Here is a 22,286-nt window from a genome sequence, read left to right as displayed (position 1 = left end):
AGCAACGGAAAAAAATACTGATGATCTGGGTTATCTAAATGATGTCTTCTACCAGTTGTTTGGTTTTCTTGCAGCGAGTTTCGTCTTCTACGCTCCCGCTATCATTTGTTTTTTCTCGCCGACAGTGACCAATGACGACGGTGTTCGTAAGATTACTCTAGAAGGAGTAGGAAGTCCAGTCAGTTTTAGAAGCCTGGTGGGTAATTTCTTCTTCTCCAAGAGTAACGGTACTTTCTGGCATAAGGTGAGAACATTTTCTCTTTTTGCTGTTGCTTTGCCTTTGCTATTTTTCTCACCGGCAGTAGCATTTGACAGATACTGGAATGGGGCAATTCTTGTTCCCATATTCGGGGTCGGAAAAACAGGTTTGTTTGAACCTGTTCTCTTTGTATGTTATTCTTGTTATGTGATCGAGGCCTTTTATATATCGTTCCTTACGACGAAGTCTAATGACGGGAAATCATGCTGGGTCTGTTGGAAAGTTCAACCAGATATTTACATCTGTCGAGATCAGAAACTTCCTGGGCGAATCGCGCATCATCTACGCCAACAACCCTTGATTTTGATAACATATTGCAAGCTCTTTCTTCTATATCTTGGGAACTACTTCCAAGCATGTCTGTCCTTCGTTCTTTCTGTCTCATCTTTTCTTGGGATTTGTCTGTTTCCGGTTTTCTTGCTGTTGATACCTCTAGTAGTTATATTTCTACTCTCGGCTATGTTCTTAGTTGCTGTTTTTGCAATTTACATAACGTGCCCCGTAAACACAATTTTTTATTGCAAACAGGATAGGCGGCACGTCCTTTTTGAACTTTGTTCCTCGACTTTTGGTACAGGTACATTTAAACTTCTTGGGTTTTTTATCTCGCAATTAACAATTTTTGCGGTATTCTCCGTGTTGGGTCGAGACGCCATCGCCATTTTTACAATCTTATTTTGGGCCACACCAATATTGCTTTCAGAAGAAACTTTACCATACATCGCCTGTTTCATTCTCGTCTTCTATTATTTGTGGAGCAGCTACAGTTCCTTTACTAACAGATACCAAGCCCTTGCTCTAACGCTGTATAAGCATTACAGAACATTACCAGTCGTCACAGATCAGGAAGTTGTGAACACATCTATTCCTGGCACCGTGGTGAAAATTCCAAAAGAGCTTTTTGATTTGGCTTGCGAACAGCTTATGCCTATCAGAGTAAGCGTCTGCACACTGGTGTTAAGAGTCGCTCTAATTCTGGCCTTTGTTCTTCTCGTCTTCTCCTTGATGGCGGAGAACCACGTAAGCGCTACACCAGCGACAAGGGCTTTGCTGACATTTCTGAGTGGTTTGTTACCCAAGATTATTGACATCTTCATTGATGGAGGGCAGAAAAACATTGAAAAAACAGCCATTGAGGAGAAAGTCCATTACATTATTGACGACTACAACAACAGGGCAACTGGACAGGACATGGAGATAATTAGCATGTGATGGAACATCTCCTTTTTATAACGGATTTGATCCACAACTGTCAAAGTTGATTGACAGTGGAACCTTGCATGAACCGCTTCACTTTTATGGCGTATCTTCCAAAAGGGATCTAGAAACTTGATCCATACAAAACTCTGAATGCATCAGTGGTACGCGGTACTTACCAGTGCTACCAAAGAATCGACAAAGAAGAAGAGCTAAGAGTGTATCGTGGTCCAGGTACATTATTAAAAATATAGTGATATTGCTAGGACTTCTTGGAAATATGTTGAATAACACAAGAAAAGAACGATCAATTTAACTTCGCAAATAAATTATAGACCGACCTCATTAACCTGCATTTCATCAAAGGTCCTTGAGCATATTATCCACAGTCACATAATGAAGCACTTAGAACAGCACGCGATCTTAACAGACGTGCAACATGGATTCAGAGCAAAACGATCCACTGTAACCCAGCTGATCTTGACCATTCACGATATGGCCAAAACCATCCAAGAAAATAACTCTGTTAATGCTGCTGTTTTGGATTTCAGTAAGGCCTTCGATAAGGTTCCTCATAAACGCCTAATTTACAAGCTACACTACAATGGTATCCGCGGACCTTTGTTAAGCTGGATGGAATCGTTCTTGACAAACCGCTCTCAGTCTGTGGTGTGCGAGGGCAAGCGCTCTAATTCCGCTCAAGTAACCTCTGGCGTGCCCCAAGGAACCGTATTAGGACCTTTGCTTTTCCTATTGTACGTCAATGACCTGCCTGATAACCTGAAATCCTCAATCAGGCTTTTTGCGGATGATGCACTCCTATACGGTATTGTTTCAAGCGTGGAAAACGGCGATCAACTCCAGGAGGACCTAAGGAAACTAGAAGTGTGGCAAAGCAAGTGGCAGATGTCATTTAATCCTGCTAAGTGCAAGACCATCTGTCTCTCTACTAAGAAAGTTCCCCTACAGAGAAAGTATGTCTTCTGTGGAACCGAGTTGGAACAAGTTGACTCTATTTCTTATCTAGGAGTAATCCTGAACGACAACTTGAAATAGTGAAATCACGTCTCGTCCATCTCTGGCAAAGCAAGCAAGGTTCTGGGAATGATTAAAAGAAACCTCTGGAATTGCCCCAAGAATGTGAAAGAAACTGCATACACAGCTATTGTTCGCCCAAAGCTCGAATACGCTTGCGCAGCCTGGGATCCTTATCTCCAAAAGGACATTAACTCCCTCGAAAGAGTACAGAGGAAAGCGGCGCGGTTTTGCACAAACGACTACCACCCAACCGCCAGTGTAACTGATATGATCCAGGAGTTGGGCTGGCAAACATTGAAACAACGAAGAAAATCTTTCCGACTTACATTACTATATAAAATGAGTCACGGCCTTGTAGATATAAATGTTGACTCCTATCTTAGTAGACATAATGAATCCAGAACTCGCGGCAGCCATAATTTCAAATATACGCAATATAGAGCGACGAAAAACGCGTATTTTTACTCGTATTTTCCGAGGACCATAAGAGAGTGGAATGCACTCCCTGCGGCGATTGTTGAGTCCGACTCTCTTGCGTGTTTCCAGTCTGGACTGCGCGAGCTTTTTTCTTAATTTAGTGGTTTACCCATAGAATTTTAGAATTTTTAGATTTTTATTTTTTTAATTTAGAATTTTTCAGTTATTATATATGTACATATTGTATTTTACTTATTATTAGACGTTGGTGTGATATCCGTATGGACTTTTTACCGACATATTAAAATGTAGATGTAGATGTAGAAATTAACTTCAATTTATAGTTCTAGCGAACAAGCGATAATTTTGCTGAAGGAAGCGAATTTTAAAACTTCACTTTTTAACATTTTTTATTGGAGAAATAGACAGCAATGTAAATATATTTCCAAGCTATGTAAGCTTTGGTGGTTATGCAAGTTTCACTCAGTGATAATATAAATTTTAGTCTCTTCCCTCTTATTTACGTTTTGTAGTTTGTAATAGCAAGCGATTACACCTCAATCGTCCGAAAATGTCAATGTAACGCGATTTAATTATAGTTTAAATTTGAATGAGAGATTAAAAGTTTATGTTTGCAAGTATAGATTCTCCTGACTGATGTTCATCTAAAACGTTTTACAGAAGTTTTGAGAACTTTTTTGGTCATCCGGACAAAATTCACTTTTAATTTTTATCAGTTTAGTGACTCGTGTGTTTGGTTTGAATTGCTACGTGAAAAGTTATTAACAAATCAACTTCAGTTCTCCGTAGTCTTCACTCTTTCTGAAGAAACTAAGTCGTGTTCTACTGGAAATCCACGAATCTGATTAGTTTTTCATTGTTTTCTATTTAACAGATTTATGAGCGAATAGTCAATGAGGCGCAGCCGAATTAACTGTTGCTCATAGAAAACGAGGGTGATTAGTCTCGTTTAATATTATAGTAGAAGCTCTAAAGGATTGTAGTCCAAATTGTACAATTTTATCCACTTTTAAAGGGGTTCACAATGGAAAACAAATCTTTATCAGCTGCTGCTACAATAATGGTATCAAACAAATGCCCAATTATCGTTAAACAAGATGTGATTATTTTCTTGACGTAACTAGTTCCCATAACAACAGTATGATCTGTTGAAATCACCCTTAATTTGTGTTTTTAAGGCAGTTATGGATTTTAAGGAAATACAAAACCAGACAAAAAATACAAAATTAATACAATGGCATTTAAAGTGTACTTTAAAATACGTCAGATACATGTGCAAAGTTCAAGGATTCACAGCAACCCTATGTGCCACCTGCTCCAACATAAATGGCTCGCTACCCTTCGAGGCAACAATAGAACAAACAACAGAAACAATGCCCCTAGCCCCAAAACAATAGCAACTGCTATATAAGAGGACCAATAGAATAACAAGCTAACGAGAGATGTTATACTACTGTTGTTGTGAAACTTGCAGCAATTTAATTGCGACGCAAAATGCACAAATCGTTACATGTCACGGGCCTCCTTAATGCGCTATATTGTCAAGCGACATAAAAACGCGTATATGTGCGTTCTTATAGGGATCTGTTATTTAGGCACTGTGGAAGTGATTGAATGACATCTACAATGCTTCATGTTGGGCTGGATCCCATACCCCAGCACTCTCCTTCTTGAGCAAGGCTCTTAAGGGTTTCGTCTTCTCGGCCAGATTTGGGCAGAACTTCATTAGGTGGTTGACCAATCCTAAGAAACGTCTCAGGTCTGCAATGTCCTGGGGTTCTGCCATGTCAGTGATGGCTTTAACCTTTGAGGGATCTTTCCTGATTCCTTCACTGTCAATGATTTGGCCAAAGTATTGCAACCTGGTTTGAGAAAATAAACACTTCTCAAGGTTGGGCGTGAGTTTTCTCTCCACTAGCCTGTCAAGGACTTGCTTAAGTCGGTGATCATGTTCCGCTTGGTCTCTCCCGATTATTCGAATATCGTCCATGTGGCTTGTGACCCCCTCAATTCCAGAGAGTTCTTTATTCATCCTCTTTTGGAAATATTCAGGCGCCGATGGTACGCCGAAGGGAAGACGCTTGAACATGTAACGGCTAAAGGGCGTAATAAAGGTGGTTAGCTTGGCACTTTCTGGGTTTAGGACTATCTGGTGAAACCCTGAGTTAGCATCGAGTTTGGAGAATACCGATCCTTCTGTACGGCCTCCTAATGTCACTTCAACTGTTGGCATTTGATAGACTTCTCGGAGGACTGCTTGGTTAAGCCTTGTGAGGTCAACACATATTCGCACCCTTCCGTCGGCCTTTGGTACTACCACAATCGGCGAACACCATTTTGTCGGCTCGTCTACTGGTTCAATAACGTCCAGTTGTTCCATACCTTTGATTTCCTCCTGCACTTTCTTCGTAAGTGGCAGTGGTACTCGCCTGGGAGTGGTCAGACAAAAGGACGTGGCCCCTCCCTTTAGATGAATTGTATGCTCACCCTCCAGTTTGCCAAGGCCTTGAAAGAGCGTCGGGTACTGCTTGACAATGACCTCCTTTGTCCCTGATCGAAGTTGATGTTTATCAGGCGTCTGATGGACAACTTTGACACTGTATGTCCCTGGAATTTCCTGGATAAGGCCAAGACTTTGGATGGCAGGTATCCCAAGAAGCAACTTGGATGCCCCTCTGTATACGTACACTCGTTCTTTAATGACTGTTTCATCTAGGGTGAGGTTCATGACTGCACATCCAAGGGTCACCAGGGGAACATCCCCTGCTCCGACAAGTTCTCTGTCAGATTTTGAGAGCGTCCCATATGACGACTTCTACATGGCCTCAGGCATCACAGACACTTGTGCTCCTGTGTCAATGCACCATGTCAGCATGTCTTGGTCTTGGATCTTGAGCTTGACATGCCATCCAGGGTCGGACCTACCGGTTTGAGGATTTGCAGCTGGTTCTGCCATGGAAGCATTGGAACAAGTGGGTGTGGTAACCCCTCCCACGAATGTGGGGCTAAAGTCATCCTCAGTTCCGAGAACTTGGTTGACTGTTTTTACAGGTACACTCTTGCATATGATATGGAAATGTCCCATTTTATTGCACTTGATGCGTCGTGTATCCGCAGCTAGGCAGTTCCTCTTTCCAGAGGGATGTCGGCGGTTGCAATAACCACAGTTCCGGCCACCTGTTTGAAAAGGCTTCCTCTTATAGTCTCGCTGGTTTCTTTGCTCTGTATTTTGATCAGTGTTAGGGTCTAGCCTGTTCCCTCGCGGTGTGACACTCAATCTCTTCGGTTTTTGATTCTTGTAACTCACGTTTTGTTGCTTCCTTCAAAGACAGGATCTTTACCGCCTTTTCGACTAAAGGGCTGCTCCCTCGTCATAGAGTTTCAGCTTGTAATTGTCTTCCTTGCAAGAAAAGGTAAGTTTGGCTCTAACTGCTTGTTCATAGAAATCGGCTGGAAACTTGCATTCGGCGGCTCTTTCTTTGACAGTCACGACCCACGAATCAAAGGTCTGCGTCAGCTCTCGTTTGAGGTGAATCCAAAATTTCTCTCGCGCCATGAGTTGAGGGTCCCGTTTTTGAAAGTATTTATCAAACTTTACAATAACGGTCGCGAAGTTGTCGTGATTTTCGGCTGGACGTTTGCGAGGCCGTCACGCTCGGGTAAGTACGTGACATTTGAGAAAATTTCCAAACATCGCTCGCCGATGTGGTTTAATAGCATCCCCACTTTCATTTGATCGGGTTTCTTTGAAGCTCCAATTGCCTTGAGGTAAATTTCGAATTTTTGTTTCCATTTCCCCCACGAGTGAGCAGAATTTCCCGTCGAAATTTCCAGCGGTTCCGGCGGTATGGCGAATGACACGCTTTCCGCCATCTTGTTTGAAACCACGTGTGTAGGATCCGCGTGAAGTTTGACCGGTAAATTCGTCTATTCGATGCGTTTTACCGACTGGTTTGATCTCAGCAGCTGAAGGCTAGAAGGAAGATCCCGCTTCTGACACCATGTTGAACCCGGAAAGGCGCCAAGACAACAAGTAACACAACATGCTTTAATAAAGAGCATACGATTGATTCCTACAACTGGCAAGAATATCGTAACTCTCATACCTCGCTACCGCCGGTCAGCGGTTACTTGGAACCTCATGTTACTACACTGACATCTTTTTGACAGCAGTGGCGAAACATTAGAAAACATGGGAAAATACGGTGGTGAAGTGTTTTGATCCACGGCCAGAAAATACGGACACGCCGACGGCGCACGCGCGAGATTCACTGGAAATATGGCCGCCAAACATCTAAAGGCTTTGTATGGGATAATGTGAAATAGATTGACTTCTGGATAACATGGAACAAGTGACGAAATACAGTCAAGTTCCTGAAAGTTTCTTCAGCTGATTCTTACAGTTGCATTTCACGAACAAATGTTCCTGGCTCTGCTTTTTATTTCCGAAGCTTGGTGTGGCTTGTCTCATTCAACGCTCCATATTCAAGAGGCCTGAATCCTTAAAACAGCGATTTTGATGCATCGTTGTAGGTGAAATAATCTTGATATCCCAGTTGCCGTGATCGCGTGAGAACAAGCATCATATGAAGTACCATTTGCCTAATTTTCACTCCTTGGGGTGACTTATTGGCTTTGCAAATTGCTTTCAAAAACCATAAAAATTGCATAATGAAACACCAGGCGACAGTCCACGTTGAAATCCAAAAATCCGCTGCCTTTGAACTGCGATATTTCAGCCGTATTTGCTCTAATTTTGCTGCAAAAGCCATCGTTTGAAAGCTCTTTTGCTTCCAGTTTTACTATTGTACAGTATGTTTGACCAGTGGTGTCCCTACTAAACAAAAAATTTCCTCTATGTAGGTCTCAAGCGGCTTTTGAAGTGCCAGTGTGAGTTTCAATCGGTATTGCCTTGTGCAATAAATCTCGAGTTTCGTTCAAAAAAGGAAACTTAAACTGTCCTGTGCAGGTTTTCGTTGTCGATTAAATTTAAATGCTAAATAAATTTTAGAAACATTTTATGTAAGGGATAGCTGGGTTTTCATTGTATTCAGCGGTCTTTACTGACGATTACAAAGAAAGTCATGAGCATCTCTTAAAGATGCGGCTTGAAATAAATACATTTAAATTAAAGTATTCTCTCGAACGCTATTGGCTTCCACCCTTCGTTTGATGTGCCGGTTGTAAAAGTGGTAATTAAATTGGATCTACAGAGGGGAGGGCATACAGGGAAAACTTGAAGCTTCGGCGGCATTTACCTACACTGCGAAAAACGACAGTGACCTTTACAACCGCTAGTTAGGCGACAACGGGGCGACAACGGTCCTCAGAAGCTTGCGACATTGCGACACGGCTACCCCCCTTGGATGGCCTCTGTAACTTGTTCTTGATGTTTTCGATAAAAAAATGTTATCTGCGAAAATATATTGGTACGAGTGCCCAAGTAAAGCACTCGTACAAGAGTCCCCCGCGTCTGAGCATTTGGGCCTTGTAACTAGTAAACATCGTGTTCTTTCACTTGTGCTTGTGATTGTGACAACGGTCGTTTCCACTTAGCACAAACTACTCATTCTTACGCTTGTGCTTGCACTGCTAGTAAAAACCAGACTTTACGAAGCCAGTTTCAGAAACCGCTGACAGCTTTTTAACAGCAGTGGCGATACATTAGAAAACATAGGAAAATACGGAGCTACCGTGTTTTAATCGGCTTCCATATCCTTTTGAAGTGCCAGTGTGAGTTTCTGTAATCGGTATTGCCTTGTGCAGTAAATCTCAAGTTTTATTCAAAAAAGAAAATTTAAACTCTCCTGTTCAGGTTTTGTTATCCAATTAATTTAATGCTGAATTAGTTTTAGAGGCAGCAAATGTAATTCAGATCACAGTGAAATTACTCGAATAAATTCAAATTTTAGAAACATTTTATGAAAGGGAACGCTGGGTTTTCATTGTAATCAATGGCCTTTACTGTGGATTACAAAAAAATTCATAAACAACTCTAAAATTTGCCGCTTGAAATGAAAACATTTAAATTAAAGTATTCTCCCGACCGCTATTGGCTTCCACCCTTCGTTTGATGTGCCGGTTGTAAAAGTGATAATTAAATTGGATCTACAGAGGGGAGGGGAAAGAAAAAAATTGTGATTCAACTTCTTTTTCTCCAACATTTGAAGTATTGTATGTAAAGACAAATTGAACAGGCCCAATCTAGTAACTTTGCAATCTATGTAGGTCCAAACGCACTCATTTTTATCCGTGTCTCTCCATGGATTCCTCTGCACTCTCTTTGGTATGTTTCAAAATGCCTCGGGATAACTTAGCCTTTTTTGGTTTGAAAACAGCTTTTTAAATTTATTTATTCAGAATTTGTAGACAAGAAGCAGAAAAACTACTTTTTAACTCACTTTTCAAAGAAAACGCCAGGTGTTCATAGAACAAGGTAAGAACCTAATGAGTGATTTAAATGTGTTGTGTTTTTCATTTGAAAACGTATTATGTCGCGGACGATCGCTCACTGAGAGGTCTGCGTAGGTTTTTTTGTGGGACTTTCAAGTGTGCCCCGCACAGGCAGGGCTACTTACTCCATATACGTGCACGATTTTGACAGAAACTACCAAATTCTATTCTACCTCGTGCAATATTCGTTACCCAAATCTCGCGTTTACTCTGAAACTTTTTATCTTTATATTTCAACGGATCGAATGGTTGTTGGGTTGTTAAAATAATGGCAATTCAGTTAACGATTATTAAATGCGGAGGACAGTACCTCAAAATTTTTAGAGTAACCCTCTCCCAGGTTTTTAACCCAAATTTAAGGGTTGTAGAAGCATACATGAAAAACTTGAAGCTTCGGCGGCATTTACCTACACTGCGAAAAACGACAGTGACCTTTACAACCGCTATTTAGGCGACAACGGTCCTCAGAAGCTTGCGACATTGCGACACGGCTACCCCCCTTGGATGGCCTCTGTAACTTGTTCTTGATGTTTCCGATAAAAGAATGTTATGTGCGAAAATATATTGGTACGAGTGCCCAAGTAAAGCATTTGTACCAGAGTCCCCCGCGTCTGAGCATTTGGGCTTTGTAACGAGTAAACATCGTGTTCTTTCACTTGTGCTTATGATTGTGACAACGGTCGTTTCCACTTAGCACAAACTACTCATTCTTACGCTTGTGCTTGCACTGCTAGTAAAAACCAGACTTAACGAAGCCAGTATCATAAACCGCTGACATCTTTTACACAGAAGTGGCGATACATTATGAAACATAGGAAAATACGGAGCTATCGTTTTTCAATCGGCTTCCACATTCTTTTGAAGTGCCAGTGTGAGTTTCTGTAATCGATATCATGATTGTCTTGTGCAATAAATCTCAAGTTTTGTCAGAAAAGAAAACATAAACTATCCTGTTCAGGTTTTCGTTGTCGAATTAACTTAATGCTGAACTAATTTTAGAGGCAGCAAATGCAATTCAGATCACAGTGAATTATTCAAATGAACTCAAATTTTAGAAACATTTTATGTAAGGAAAAGCTGGATTTTCATTGTTATCAGCGGCCTTTACTGTAGATTACAAAGAATTTCATAAACAACTCTAAAAAATGCCGCTTGAAATGAAAACATTTAAATTAAAGTATTCTCTCGAATGTTATTAGCTTCCACCCTTCGTTCAATTAGCCGGTTGTAAAAGTGTTAATTGAATTGGATCTACAGAGGGGAGAGGAAAGAATAAAAATGTGTGATTCAGCTTCTTTTTCTCCAAAATTTGAAGTATTGTATGTAAAGACAAATTGAACAGGTCCAATCTAGTAATTTTGCAATCTATGTTGTTCCAAACGCACTCATTTTTATCCGTGTCTCTCCATGGATTACTCTGCACTCTCTTTGGTATGTTTCAAAATGTCTCGGGATAACTTAGCCTTTTTTGGTTTGAAAACAGCTTTTTAAATTTATTTATTCAGAATTTGTAGACAAGAAGCATAAAAACTTCTTTTTAACTCACTTTTCAAAGAAAACGCCAGGTGTTTATAGAACAAGGTAAGAACCTAATGAGTGATTTAAAGGAGACGTTCTCTCCAGAATGGCCATTTATTTTCTTTACGCCAATAAAAAGTTTATATAAAAATACGTTATCCACCAAAATTTCAGCCTCCAACGTGCGCTATAACCCTACGAAATCTTTCTTTGAAGTAGCCCAAAACTTGACAACTGAACGCCGCCATATTGGAGCCTGGTAATGTATGCGTGACGTCAAAGAGCTCAGCCTGAAGTTTGGCGGGGAAATTAAAATACTCGAAACTGCTTATTTCTTTGTATTGGCTTTTGTTTGTCAAAATGCCTGTTTGTGCAGCACCATTTTGCTCAGACAGAGCTCCAAGAAATACAAAAAGAGGTGTTTATTTTCACCGTCTTCCGATATTTAAAAGAACAATTGCTCAAAAGCGGACAAAAAATATTTGTGTGTTCCGAAAACTATGTGGAAGACTGCTTCAAAGTAGATCAGAGATGCAGTCTCCTGCGTGGAAATACCCACAAAAGATAGAAAAAGCCAGACGCAATATAAACCATTTTTAAGAAATATCCTTCTGTAACTCCCTTCAAACGACATGCAAGCGAAAGGAGGCGAAAGAATAAGGAAAGAATGGAGGTTAGTCATTTTGCTTACCGTGTTTTCTCAAATCAAACACCTCCGGCGTTTATTTCAAACTTGGCGGGGTCCGGTGTTTATTAACGAAGTGCAATTTTCTGTAATTTTTTCAGTCCCGAGAACCACGATTTTTCTTGTCGTCCCGGCCGACAAACTGCTCTTGGGTCTCCGAGGATGATTTTTATCAAAGTAACAGTATTGCATACGGCACGTGCATGTTGCAATCAAGATTTGTTACAAACCAAACTGCAGAACATAAACAACCAATGAGTCCATAAACGGCAATGTCACCAACCTCCTCCGCAGTTATAAACGTTCACTGTTATAAACAACAGTGCGTCAGTCATGACAACACGAACGCGAACATTGCTGTTTCATTTTGTTTACAGCATCCATCCTAGTTATTTTACGCTGGACTTTCCTTGAGCATGATAAAAAAATTACCAAAGAAGCAAACCGTACCAGTTTGTCGTAGCAGTGCTAATTAAGAGAATATATTTACTTGTTTGCTCGACCGTAAATAAACGCCGGGACCTTGATCAAACGTCCCCGGCGTTTATTTAAAAGTTAGCATTTTTGACCCGACCTTTAATAATACGAAGCCGGAGTTTAATCGGTGACCCGCGTTTAAACGAGCAAATACGACGACGGCAAATAATTACAGCATGAACAAAAATTGGCAACAACACTTCTCAGAATACAAATAACAAAACGAGCTAAGTTGTTAAAAAGTTTGGATGCAATGACTGGGTTGTACATGTAAATAAATATAGAAGGAGAAAAACACAGAGAAAAAGATACAAACAAGTAATAGGTTAAGTTAAAATTTTGCTTGATCTAAAATGAAATAATTCAAACATTTCTAGCTCAGTCAGTCAACTACAAAAATGACATAAAGTTCACTTTGGGAGCTGCGATCTTATATTTGATCAAGAAGAGTTTCTCTGGTTGATTAAAAGTCCTCCCTGAAATCAACTAAAAAGTGAAATAACATAAACGCATCATTGGTTGGTATTGCGTCTGGCTCTTTCTTTTTTTTGTGTGTGGGTATTTTCACGTAGGAGGCTGTATCTGTGATCTTCTTCAAAGCAGTCTCCCGTATAGCTTTCGGAACACACAAATATTTGTGTCCGCTTTGGCAGTAATTTTTCGTCCCTACCCATTCTTATTGAGTAATTTTTCTTTTAGATATTGAAAGACGGCGAAAAGATTTTTGTATCTCATTTGTATTTTGACAAACAAACGCCACTACAAAGAAACAAGCAGTTTCGACTATTAAAATTTTCCCGCTAAACTTCAGGCTGAGCTCTTTGACGTCACGCATACATTACCAGGCTCCAAAATGGCGGCGTTCAGTTGTCGAGTTTTGGGCTACTTCAAAGAAAGATTTCGTAGGGTTATAGCGCACGTTGGAGGCTGAAATTTTAATGAATAACATATCTTTGCATAAACTTTTCATCGGCGTAAAGAAAATAAATGGCCATTCTGGAGTGAACTTCTCCTTTAAATATGTTGCGTTTTTTATTTAAAAACGTATTATGTCGCGGACGATCGCTCACTGAGAGGTCTGCCTAGGTATTTTTGTAAGACTTTCAAGTGTGCCCCGCACAGGCAAGACTACTAACTCCACATACGTGCACGATTTTGACAGAAACTACCAAATTCTATTCTACCTCGTGCAATATTCGTTACGCAAATCTCGCGTTTACTCTGAACCTTTTTATCTTTATATTTCAACGGATCGAATGGATGTCGGGTTGTTAAAATAATGGCAATTCAGTTAACGATTTTTAAATGCGGAGGACAGTACCTCAAATTTTTAGAGTAACCCTCTCCCATGGTTTTAACCCAGATTTAAGGGATGTAGAAGCATACAGGGAAAACTTGAAGCTTCGGCGGCATTTACCTACACTGCGAAATACGACAGTGAACTTTACAACCGCTAGTTAGGCGACAACGGTCCTCAGAAGCTTGCGACATTGCGACACGGCTACCCCCCTTGGATGGCCTCTGTTAATTGTTCTTGATGTTTCCAATAAATGAATGTTATCTGCGAAAATATATTGGTACGAGTGCCCAAGTAAAGCACTCGTACCAGAGTCCCCCGCGTCTGAGCATTTGGGCTTTGTAACGAGTAAACATCGTGTTCTTTCACTTGTGCTTGTGATTGTGAAAACGGTCACTTCCACTTAGCACAAATTACTTATTCTTGCGCTTGTGCTTGCACTGGTAGTAAAAACCATGCTTTACGAAGCCAGTATCATAAGCCGCTGACATCTTTTTCACAGCAGTGGCGATACATTAGAAAACATAGGAAAATACGGAGCTATCGTTTTTCAATCGGCTTCCACATCCTTTTGAAGTGCCAGTGTGAGTTTCTGTAATCGATATCATGATTGTCTTGTGCAATAAATCTCAAGTTTTGTCAGAAAAGAAAACATAAACTATCCTGTTCAGGTTTTCGTTGCCGAATTAACTTAATGCTGAACTAATTTTAGAGGCAGCAAATGCAATTCAGATCACAGCGAATTATTCAAATAAACTCAAATTTTAGAAACATTTTATGTAAGGAAAAGCTGGGTTTTCATTGTTATCAGCGGCCTTTACTGTAGATTACAAAGAATTTCATAAACAACTCTAAAAAATGCCGCTTGAAATGAAAACATTTAAATTACAGTATTCTCTCGAACGCTATTAGCTTCCACCCTTCGTTTAATGAGCCGGTTGTAAAAGTGTTAATTGAATTGGATCTACAGAGGGGAGAGGAAACAATAAAAATGTGTGATTCAGCTTCTTTTTCTCCAAAATTTGAAGTATTGTATGTAAAGACAAATTGAACAGGTCCAATCTAGTAACTTTGCAATCTATGTAGGTCCAAACGCACTTATTTTTATCCGTGTCTCTCCATGGATTCCTCTGCACTCTCTTTGGTATGTTTTAAAATGCCTCGGGATAACTTAGCCTTTTTTGGTTTGAAAACAGCTTTTTAAATTTATTTATTCAGAATTTGTAGACAAGAAGCAGAAAAAATACTTTTTAACTCACTTTTCAAAGAAAACGCCAGCTGTTCATAGAAAAGGTAAGAACCGAATGAGTGATTTAAATATGTTGCGTTTTTCAGTTAAAAACGTATTATGTCGCGGAGGATCGCTCACTGAGAGGTCTGCGTAGGTTTCTTTGTGAGACTTTCAAGTGTGCCCAGCACAGGCAGGACTACTAACTCCATATACGTGCACGATTTTGACAGAATTCTATTCTACCTCGTGCAATATTCGTTACGCAAATCTCGCGTTTACTCTGAAACTTTTTATCTTTATATTTCAACGGATCGAATGGTTGTTGGGTTGTTAAAATAATGGCAATTCAGTTAACGATTATTAAATGCGGAGGACAGTACCTCAAAATTTTTAGAGTAACCCTCTCCCAGGTTTTTAACCCAAATTTAAGGGTTGTAGAAGCATACATGAAAAACTTGAAGCTTCGGCGGCATTTACCTACACTGCGAAAAACGACAGTGACCTTTACAACCGCTAGTTAGGCGACAACGGTCCTCAGAAGCTTGCGACATTGCGACACGGCTACCCCCCTTGGATGGCCTCTGTAACTTGTTCTTGATGTTTCCGATAAAAGAATGTTATGTGCGAAAATATATTGGTACGAGTGCCCAAGTAAAGCACTCGTACCAGAGTCCCCCCCGTCTGAGCATTTGGGCTTTGTAACGAGTAAACATCGTGTTTTTTCACTTGTGCTTATGATTGTGACAACGGTCGTTTCCACTTAGCACAAACTACTCATTCTTACGCTTGTGCTTGCACTGCTAGTAAAAACCAGACTTTACGAAGCCAGTATCATAAACCGCTGACATCTTTTACACAGAAGTGGCGATACATTAGAAAACATAGGAAAATACGGAGCTATCGTGTTTTAATCGGCTTCCACACCCTTTTGAAGTACCAGTGTGAGTTTCTGTAGTTGGTATTGTCTTGTCCAATAAATCTCAAGTTTTGTTCAGAAAAGAAAACTTAAACTGTCCTGTTCAAGTTTTCGTTGTCGAATTAACTTAATGCTGAATTAATTTTAGAGGCAGCAAAAGTAATTCAGATCACAGTGGAATTATTCAAATAAATTCAAATTTTAGAAACATTTTATGTAAGGGAAACTGGGTTTTCATTGTTATCAGCGGCCTTTACTGTGGATTACAAAGAAATTCATAAACAACTCTAAAAATTGCCGCTTGAAATGAAAACATTTAAATTAAAGTATTCTCTCGAACGCTATTGGCTTCCACCCTTCGTTTGATGTGCCGGTTGTAAAGGTGATAATTAAATTGGATCTACAGAGGGGTGGGGAAAGAAAAAAATGTGTGATTCAACTTCTTTTTCTCCAAAATTTGAAGTATTGTATGTAAAGACAAATTGAACAGGCCCAATCTAGTAACTTTGCAATCTATGTAGGTCCAAACGCACTCATTTTTATCCGTGTCTCTCCATGGATTCCTCTGCACTCTCTTTGGTATGTTTCAAAATGCCTCGGGATAACTTAGCCTTTTTTGGTTTGAAAACAGCTTTTTAAATTTATTTATTCAGAATTTGTAGACAAGAAGCAGAAAAACTTCTTTTTAACTCATTTTTCACAGAAAACGCCAGGTGTTCATAGAACAAGGTAAGAACCTTATGAGTGATTTAAATGTGTTGTGTTTTTCATTTAAAAACGTACTATGTCGCGGAGGATCGCTCACTGAGAGGTCTGCCTAGGTTTTTTTGTGAGACTTTCGAGAATGCCCAGCACAGGCAGGACTACTTACTCCACATACGTGCACGATTTTGACAGAAACTACCAAATTCTATTCTACGTCGTGCAATATTCGTTACGCAAATCTCGCGTTTACTCTGAAACTTTTTATCTTTATATTTCAACGGATCGAATGGTTGTCGGGTTGTTAAAATAATGGCAATTCAGTTAACGATTTTTAAATGCAGAGGACAGCACCTCAAAATTTTTAGAGTACCCCTCTCCCCGGGTTTTAACCCAGATTTAGGGGATGTAGAAGCACACAGGGAAAACTTGAAGCTTCGGCGGCATTTACCTACACTGCGAAAAACGACAGTGACCTTTACAACCGCTAGTTAGGCGACAACGGTCCTCAGAAGCTTGCGACATTGCGACACGGCTACCCCCATTGGATTTCCCCTTTAACTTGTTCTTGATGTTTCCGATAAAAGAATGTTATCTGCGAATATATACTAGTTACGCAACGCTTTCGAGTGGTATACTATGGAATATCCCACGAGTCACTTGTATTTTCTCGGTATGCACACGAGCCTTTAGGCGAGTGTGTATACGAGAAAATACAAGTGACAAGTGGGATATTCCATAGTATACCACGAGAAAGTGTTGCGTAACTATTTTATACCATGCCATAGAAAATACGCTTACTAAATTTCGTCCGGAGAATACAATCGCAGCGCACGATGGGAAGGTTGAGTTGAATACCGTCGAATATACAACGGCTTTCCTGTATTCTGATTGGCTGTATTTTCTATGGCATGGTATAAATGTTGGTACGAGTGCCCAAGTAAAGCACTCGTACCAGAGTCCCCCGCGTCTGAGCATTTGGGCTTTGTAACGAGTAAACATCGTGTTCTTTCACTTGTGCTTATGATTGTGACAGCGGTCGTTTCCACTTAGCACAAACTACTCATTGTTGCGCTTGTGTTTGCACTGCTAGTAAAAACCAGGCTTTACGAAGCCAGTATCAGAAACCGCTGAGATATTTACACAGCAGTGGCGATACATTAGAAAACATAGGAAAATACGGAGCTACCGTGTTTTAATCGGCTTCCACACCCTTTTGAAGTGCCAGTGTGAGTTTCTGTAATCGGTATTGCCTTGTGCAATAAATCTCAAGTTTTATTCAAAAAAGAAAACTTAAACTCTCCTGTTCAGGTTTTGTTATCCAATGAATTTAATGCTGAATAAATTTTAGAGGCAGCAAATGTAATTAAGATCACAGTGAAATTACTCTAATAAATTCAAATTTTAGAAACATTTTATGTAAGGGAACGCTGGGTTTTCATTGTAATCAACGGCCTTTACTGTGGATAACAAAAAAATTCATATACAACTCTAAAATTTGCCGCTTGAAATGAAAACATTTAAATTAAAGTATTCTCCCGACCGCTATTGGCTTCCACCCTTCGTTTGATGTGCCGGTTGTAAAAGTGGTAATTAAATTGGATCTACAGAGGAGAGGGGAAAGAAAAAAAATGTGTGATTCAACTAATTTTTTCTCCAAAAGTTGAAGTATTGTATGTAAAGACAAATTGAACAGGCCCAATCTAGTAACTTAGGTCCAAACGCACTCATTTTTATCCGTGTCTCTCCATGGATTCCTCTGCACTCTCTTTGGTATGTTTCAAAATGCCTCGGGATAACTTAGCCTTTTTTGGTTTGAAAACAGCTTTTTAAATTTATTTATTCAGAATTTGTAGACAAGAAGCAGAAAAACTACTTTTTAGCTCATTTTCACAGAAAACGCCAGGTGTTCATAGAACAAGGTAAGAACCTAATGAGTGATTTAAATGTGTTGTGTTTTTCATTTAAAAACGTATTATGTCGCGGACGATCGCTCACTGAGAGGTCTGTCTTGGTTTTTTTGTGAGACTTTCAAGTGTGTCCCGCACAGGCAGGACTACTAACTCCATATATGTGCTCGATTTTGACAGAAACTACCAAATTCTATTCAATTCTACGTCGTGCAATATTCGTTACGCAAATCTCGCGTTTACTCTGAACCTTTTTATCTTTATACTTCAACGGATCGAATGGATGTCGGGTCGTTAAAATAATGGCAATTCAGTTAACGATTTTTAAATGCGGAGGACAGTACCTCAAATTTTTAGAGTTCCCCTTTCCCCGGGTTTAACCCAGATTTAAGGGATGTAAAAGCATACAGGGAAAACTTTCTTCGGCATTTAACTACACTGCGAAAAACGACAGCGACCTTTACAGCCATTGGTTAGGCGACAACGGTCCTTAGAAGCTTGCGACACGGCTGCACTCTTTTTATTTTATAAGAATCTAGTTTATAAGAATATCGAGGCTGAAATATTTTAGGAATAAAGCCGAGGCTGAGGTTTTGAAAAGAATACAATTTTGAGGTGAAAATTTGCAAATACAATGAAATTAAATATGTTTTTAGTTGAAGCAAAATCAGGTACTATCATTTCCGTCAGTGTATCTCTGTGAGGAACGCTTTTATTAAAGCCAAAACGGCCAAGTGTCTGAAGTGTGGTCTGACGCGACTTCTTTATCTTGCTGGCTGCAACGAAAAGCGATGGAACACGTGCACAATGTAACACGTTACAGATCTGGACACCAAACATTTGCAATTGATATCCCAATACATACTAAAACGGAAATGTCAAACGGTATTATCTAAGAATGTTCATAATAATATTCTCAGCCTAAATTCGGCAGAAAAATAAGAATATTCAGCTTGGGTCGGGAAAACAATATTCTTATATAAAAAAAGAGGGTACCCCCCCCCCCCCCTCCCCCCACCCCCTTAGACGGCCTCTGTAAATTGTTCTTGTTCTTTCTGATCAAACAATGTTATCTAAGAAAATATATTTCAGGACAGCCATGAAAGCCACTTTGTGTTTGGTGATCTTCGTCATGATCCTGTTTTGTGTTGGAGAGACGGCCGTTCTGAAGCCAGAGCGTTTTGAGACCGAAGGTAGATGATGTTGTTTTATATGTTGGGTACAGTACACTTACTCGATATTTGTACGTGATTGCCTAACTCCACTGAGTAGAGTGCAAAAAGCGCAAAATGAGTAAAATAAATATGACCCGATATTTAAACTTTAGCCAATTTTTTAACGGGTTTTATACTTACACAAATTCCTGTTACTCCTTACTCGGTATATTTTTACTTGTCGTTTGCATTTTATTTAACCCGGCTTTCGACATGTAAGAAGTAGCCGAGTGATACCCTTTCTCTGTTTTTCTTGCAGATGGAAATTATCTCGTAATATTTACCGTAAAATTCCGCTTATAAGCCCTGGGCTTAACAACTTTGTATGGTACTTTGAATAGGCTTATAGACGGGCGGGGGGGGGGGGGGTATATCCGGGGAGGGGGGCTTTTAAGCGGAATAAAAGAAACGTTCCAAAATGAGCTACAACAGCGTTGATCGAAATACATTTATCGTTATCTGGTTTTGAAAAAAGCTTTAAAAACTCATTTAAAAAAATAATTCTAATATTTGAACTAATATTGGGAGAGGGGTCTTATAATCGGATGTATTTATCTTTTGCCTTCAGGTAGATGGGAGGGGTTTTCAGCGGGGGTTGGGGGAGGGGGCTTAAAAGCGGAATTTGCGGTATTGCGAAAAAAAAAAAACACATAACTGTGAGTCCTAGCTGCGTTAGAGACAACATTACAACATTGCTTTATGCTTCAATAGATTGCATGCATTGAACAGATTCATGACCTGCAATTTTGTTCTTGTTAACAGATATTGGCAAGAGGGCCTCTCCTCGTACCACTCACTGCCGGAAACTATGCAGTGGCAGGCCAGGGCACAAGATATACAGCGTGTTATTCTACTTGTGCATGCAAACCTGCGACGCTTTTTTGCCGGAATCTTAGCCAGGTTAGTCATCCAAGCACGTCTGAAACATTCCGGGCAAGAGAAGTTGGGAGTTTTCTTTCACATTCTTTGTTTCCAAATATTTTTTGTTGTAAGTCCCGCTGGCTGGATTAGTATTACGCGGATATGGCTGGATAAGTAATAATACTCACTTCTAGTATTAGCGCGAGAAAGCATCTGCTCTTTACACAAGAACAAATACCCACCGATAAGAAGATTTATCTCGACTTTCTTGTGTTTTTTTTTTTTTATTTTCGACTCTGTGTTTAATCTGTTTGCTAAGTGTTTAACGATTCACTGAAACTTACAGGAAAATGTAATCAGCGGGGTGGATTTTCTTTTCCCCGGCAACGCAGGCTAGAAAGGGACGGAAATGCTTATTGTCTTTTATGTAACGTTTAATAAACGAGCAGGAGAGCTTTACAAGTTTAAAACACGAGGCGAACTGCGAGTTTATTGAACGGCTTCAAAAACCTCCGATGTAGATCTTTTCATTCTTGCACTGATATTTATATTTTGGGTTTTTTTGGCCAAGAAAGTAGGGCATTCAATTTAGCCGTGTCTTTATCAGATATAACCTTTATTATATCTTAATTTATTTTTAACGAATTTTTTAAACGGACGTTAAAGGCAGAGTTTAATACTGCCTATTACCTACTAGTGTTCATGATCAGGACAAAACGCTAGTGTTTTTACCCATAATGGTGAACTATCTCTTTTAATTTTTTTTTTTTTTTTTTTTTTTTTTTCTTTTTTTTTTTTTCTCTTTTTTTTTTTTTTTCCTTTTTCAAAAAAACCAACCAAACCCTTAATTAAGATTGCCGCGTCGAAGTATAGAAAAAATGCCGTTATAAAAAAATGTGGTTTATAGATCGACCTACGTAGCTTGAAATTTATAAAATTTCTTCGTAGATAAATAGCTCATACATGTCTGTGTATTTTGGAATGAAGTTTTTTAGGGCCAAATATAGTTTGAGCCACAACCTGTTGGTCTCGTTTAGGAGTTTAATTATGCCTACATTTTCAATTCTTTCTTGCCTTTTCAGGTTGCCACTAATATACCGATCAACAGGACCCAAGGCGCTTGATTTGGGCTATGGAGGTGTAATCGTAATAGAGGAAATTAAGAGACAAAAAACTAGTTCCTGTCCATTTCTTTGAGACATTTCACTTAGCTGGGTTAGTTTAGTGTAAACTTTAAGGTGGAGAACAAATAAACATTATATAATCAAAGCTGAATTCGTTTTCCTTTAACCTGTGTTGTGTACGAATTTGGCGTGCTATAAGCCGTGTTCAACAAGTTTATGATTCTAATGTAACACAAAACTAGCCTAAGATGTTGACATACCGTAAAATTCCGGTTATAAGCCCAAGGTTTATACAACTTCGTAAGGGGTTTTGTGTGGGCTTATAAGTAGAGGGGCTTATATCCGGGAGGGCTTATAAGCGGAATAAAAGAACGTTTCGAAACGAGCCACGGGAGTCTTGATCGAAATACGTTTTTAAGTTAAAAACGCATAATAAAGCAACATTTAGCCCTGTTCAGTATTATCATCCGGCAGAGGGGGGCTTATAATTGGATGTATTTTCTTGTTTCCAGGTAGATGGGCCTCTAACCGGGGGTGCTTATAAGCGGGGAGGCTTATATCCGGAATTTTACGGTAATTATTGCATGGTGAAGGAATAATTTTCATAACCACAACAAGCGAATTATTTGCCTTTTCTTCCCTCGCAGTATTTTTTAAAGGAAATGTATAGGAAACACCTTCTCCGTTTTTCTATCGAGATATTTGAGCGAGAATAAACACCCAAGTCAACTGGAGCGAAAGGTTTCAGTCTGATCAATAACAAATAATCTGCGACAAAATAACAAAAAAAATGCTTGATATCGCAGCAAATAAGCCCCAAAACCCCAAAAATAACAATAATTACATCACAAAATTTAATTGAATCATTTCATATTGCTATTTTTTCGGTGGTAGAAGGGGTGATCGGGGGGGGGGGGGAGGGGGAGTGCAGTTATGGATTGTAAGACCAGGGACGGCGGAGCCGGG

At 39.6% G+C, this 22,286-nt stretch overlaps 1 long non-coding RNA gene and 1 pseudogene across 1 annotated transcript; one reads left to right on the top strand and one right to left on the bottom strand.

Moving 5' to 3' along the window:
• Positions 1 to 5,747: 5,747 nt before the first annotated feature.
• On the bottom strand, positions 5,748 to 6,805 carry LOC144663115 (uncharacterized; annotated as a pseudogene).
• A 2,487-nt stretch (positions 6,806 to 9,292) lies between these two features.
• Positions 9,293 to 21,465, top strand: LOC144664382 (uncharacterized). The gene is made up of 4 exons (XR_013572791.1): positions 9,293 to 9,368; positions 19,214 to 19,314; positions 20,098 to 20,235; positions 21,279 to 21,465. It is a non-coding gene; the product is annotated as an uncharacterized LOC144664382 (long non-coding RNA).
• The last annotated feature ends 821 nt before the right edge of the window (positions 21,466 to 22,286 follow it).

The sequence above is a fragment of the Oculina patagonica genome, chromosome 8, assembly GCF_052425735.1.
Source record: "Oculina patagonica isolate OP01 chromosome 8, crgOcupat, whole genome shotgun sequence".
Lineage (NCBI taxonomy): Eukaryota > Metazoa > Cnidaria > Anthozoa > Scleractinia > Oculinidae > Oculina > Oculina patagonica.
The sequence above is the reverse complement of the archived record's forward strand: the minus strand, read 5'-3'. Positions and strand labels throughout refer to the sequence as shown.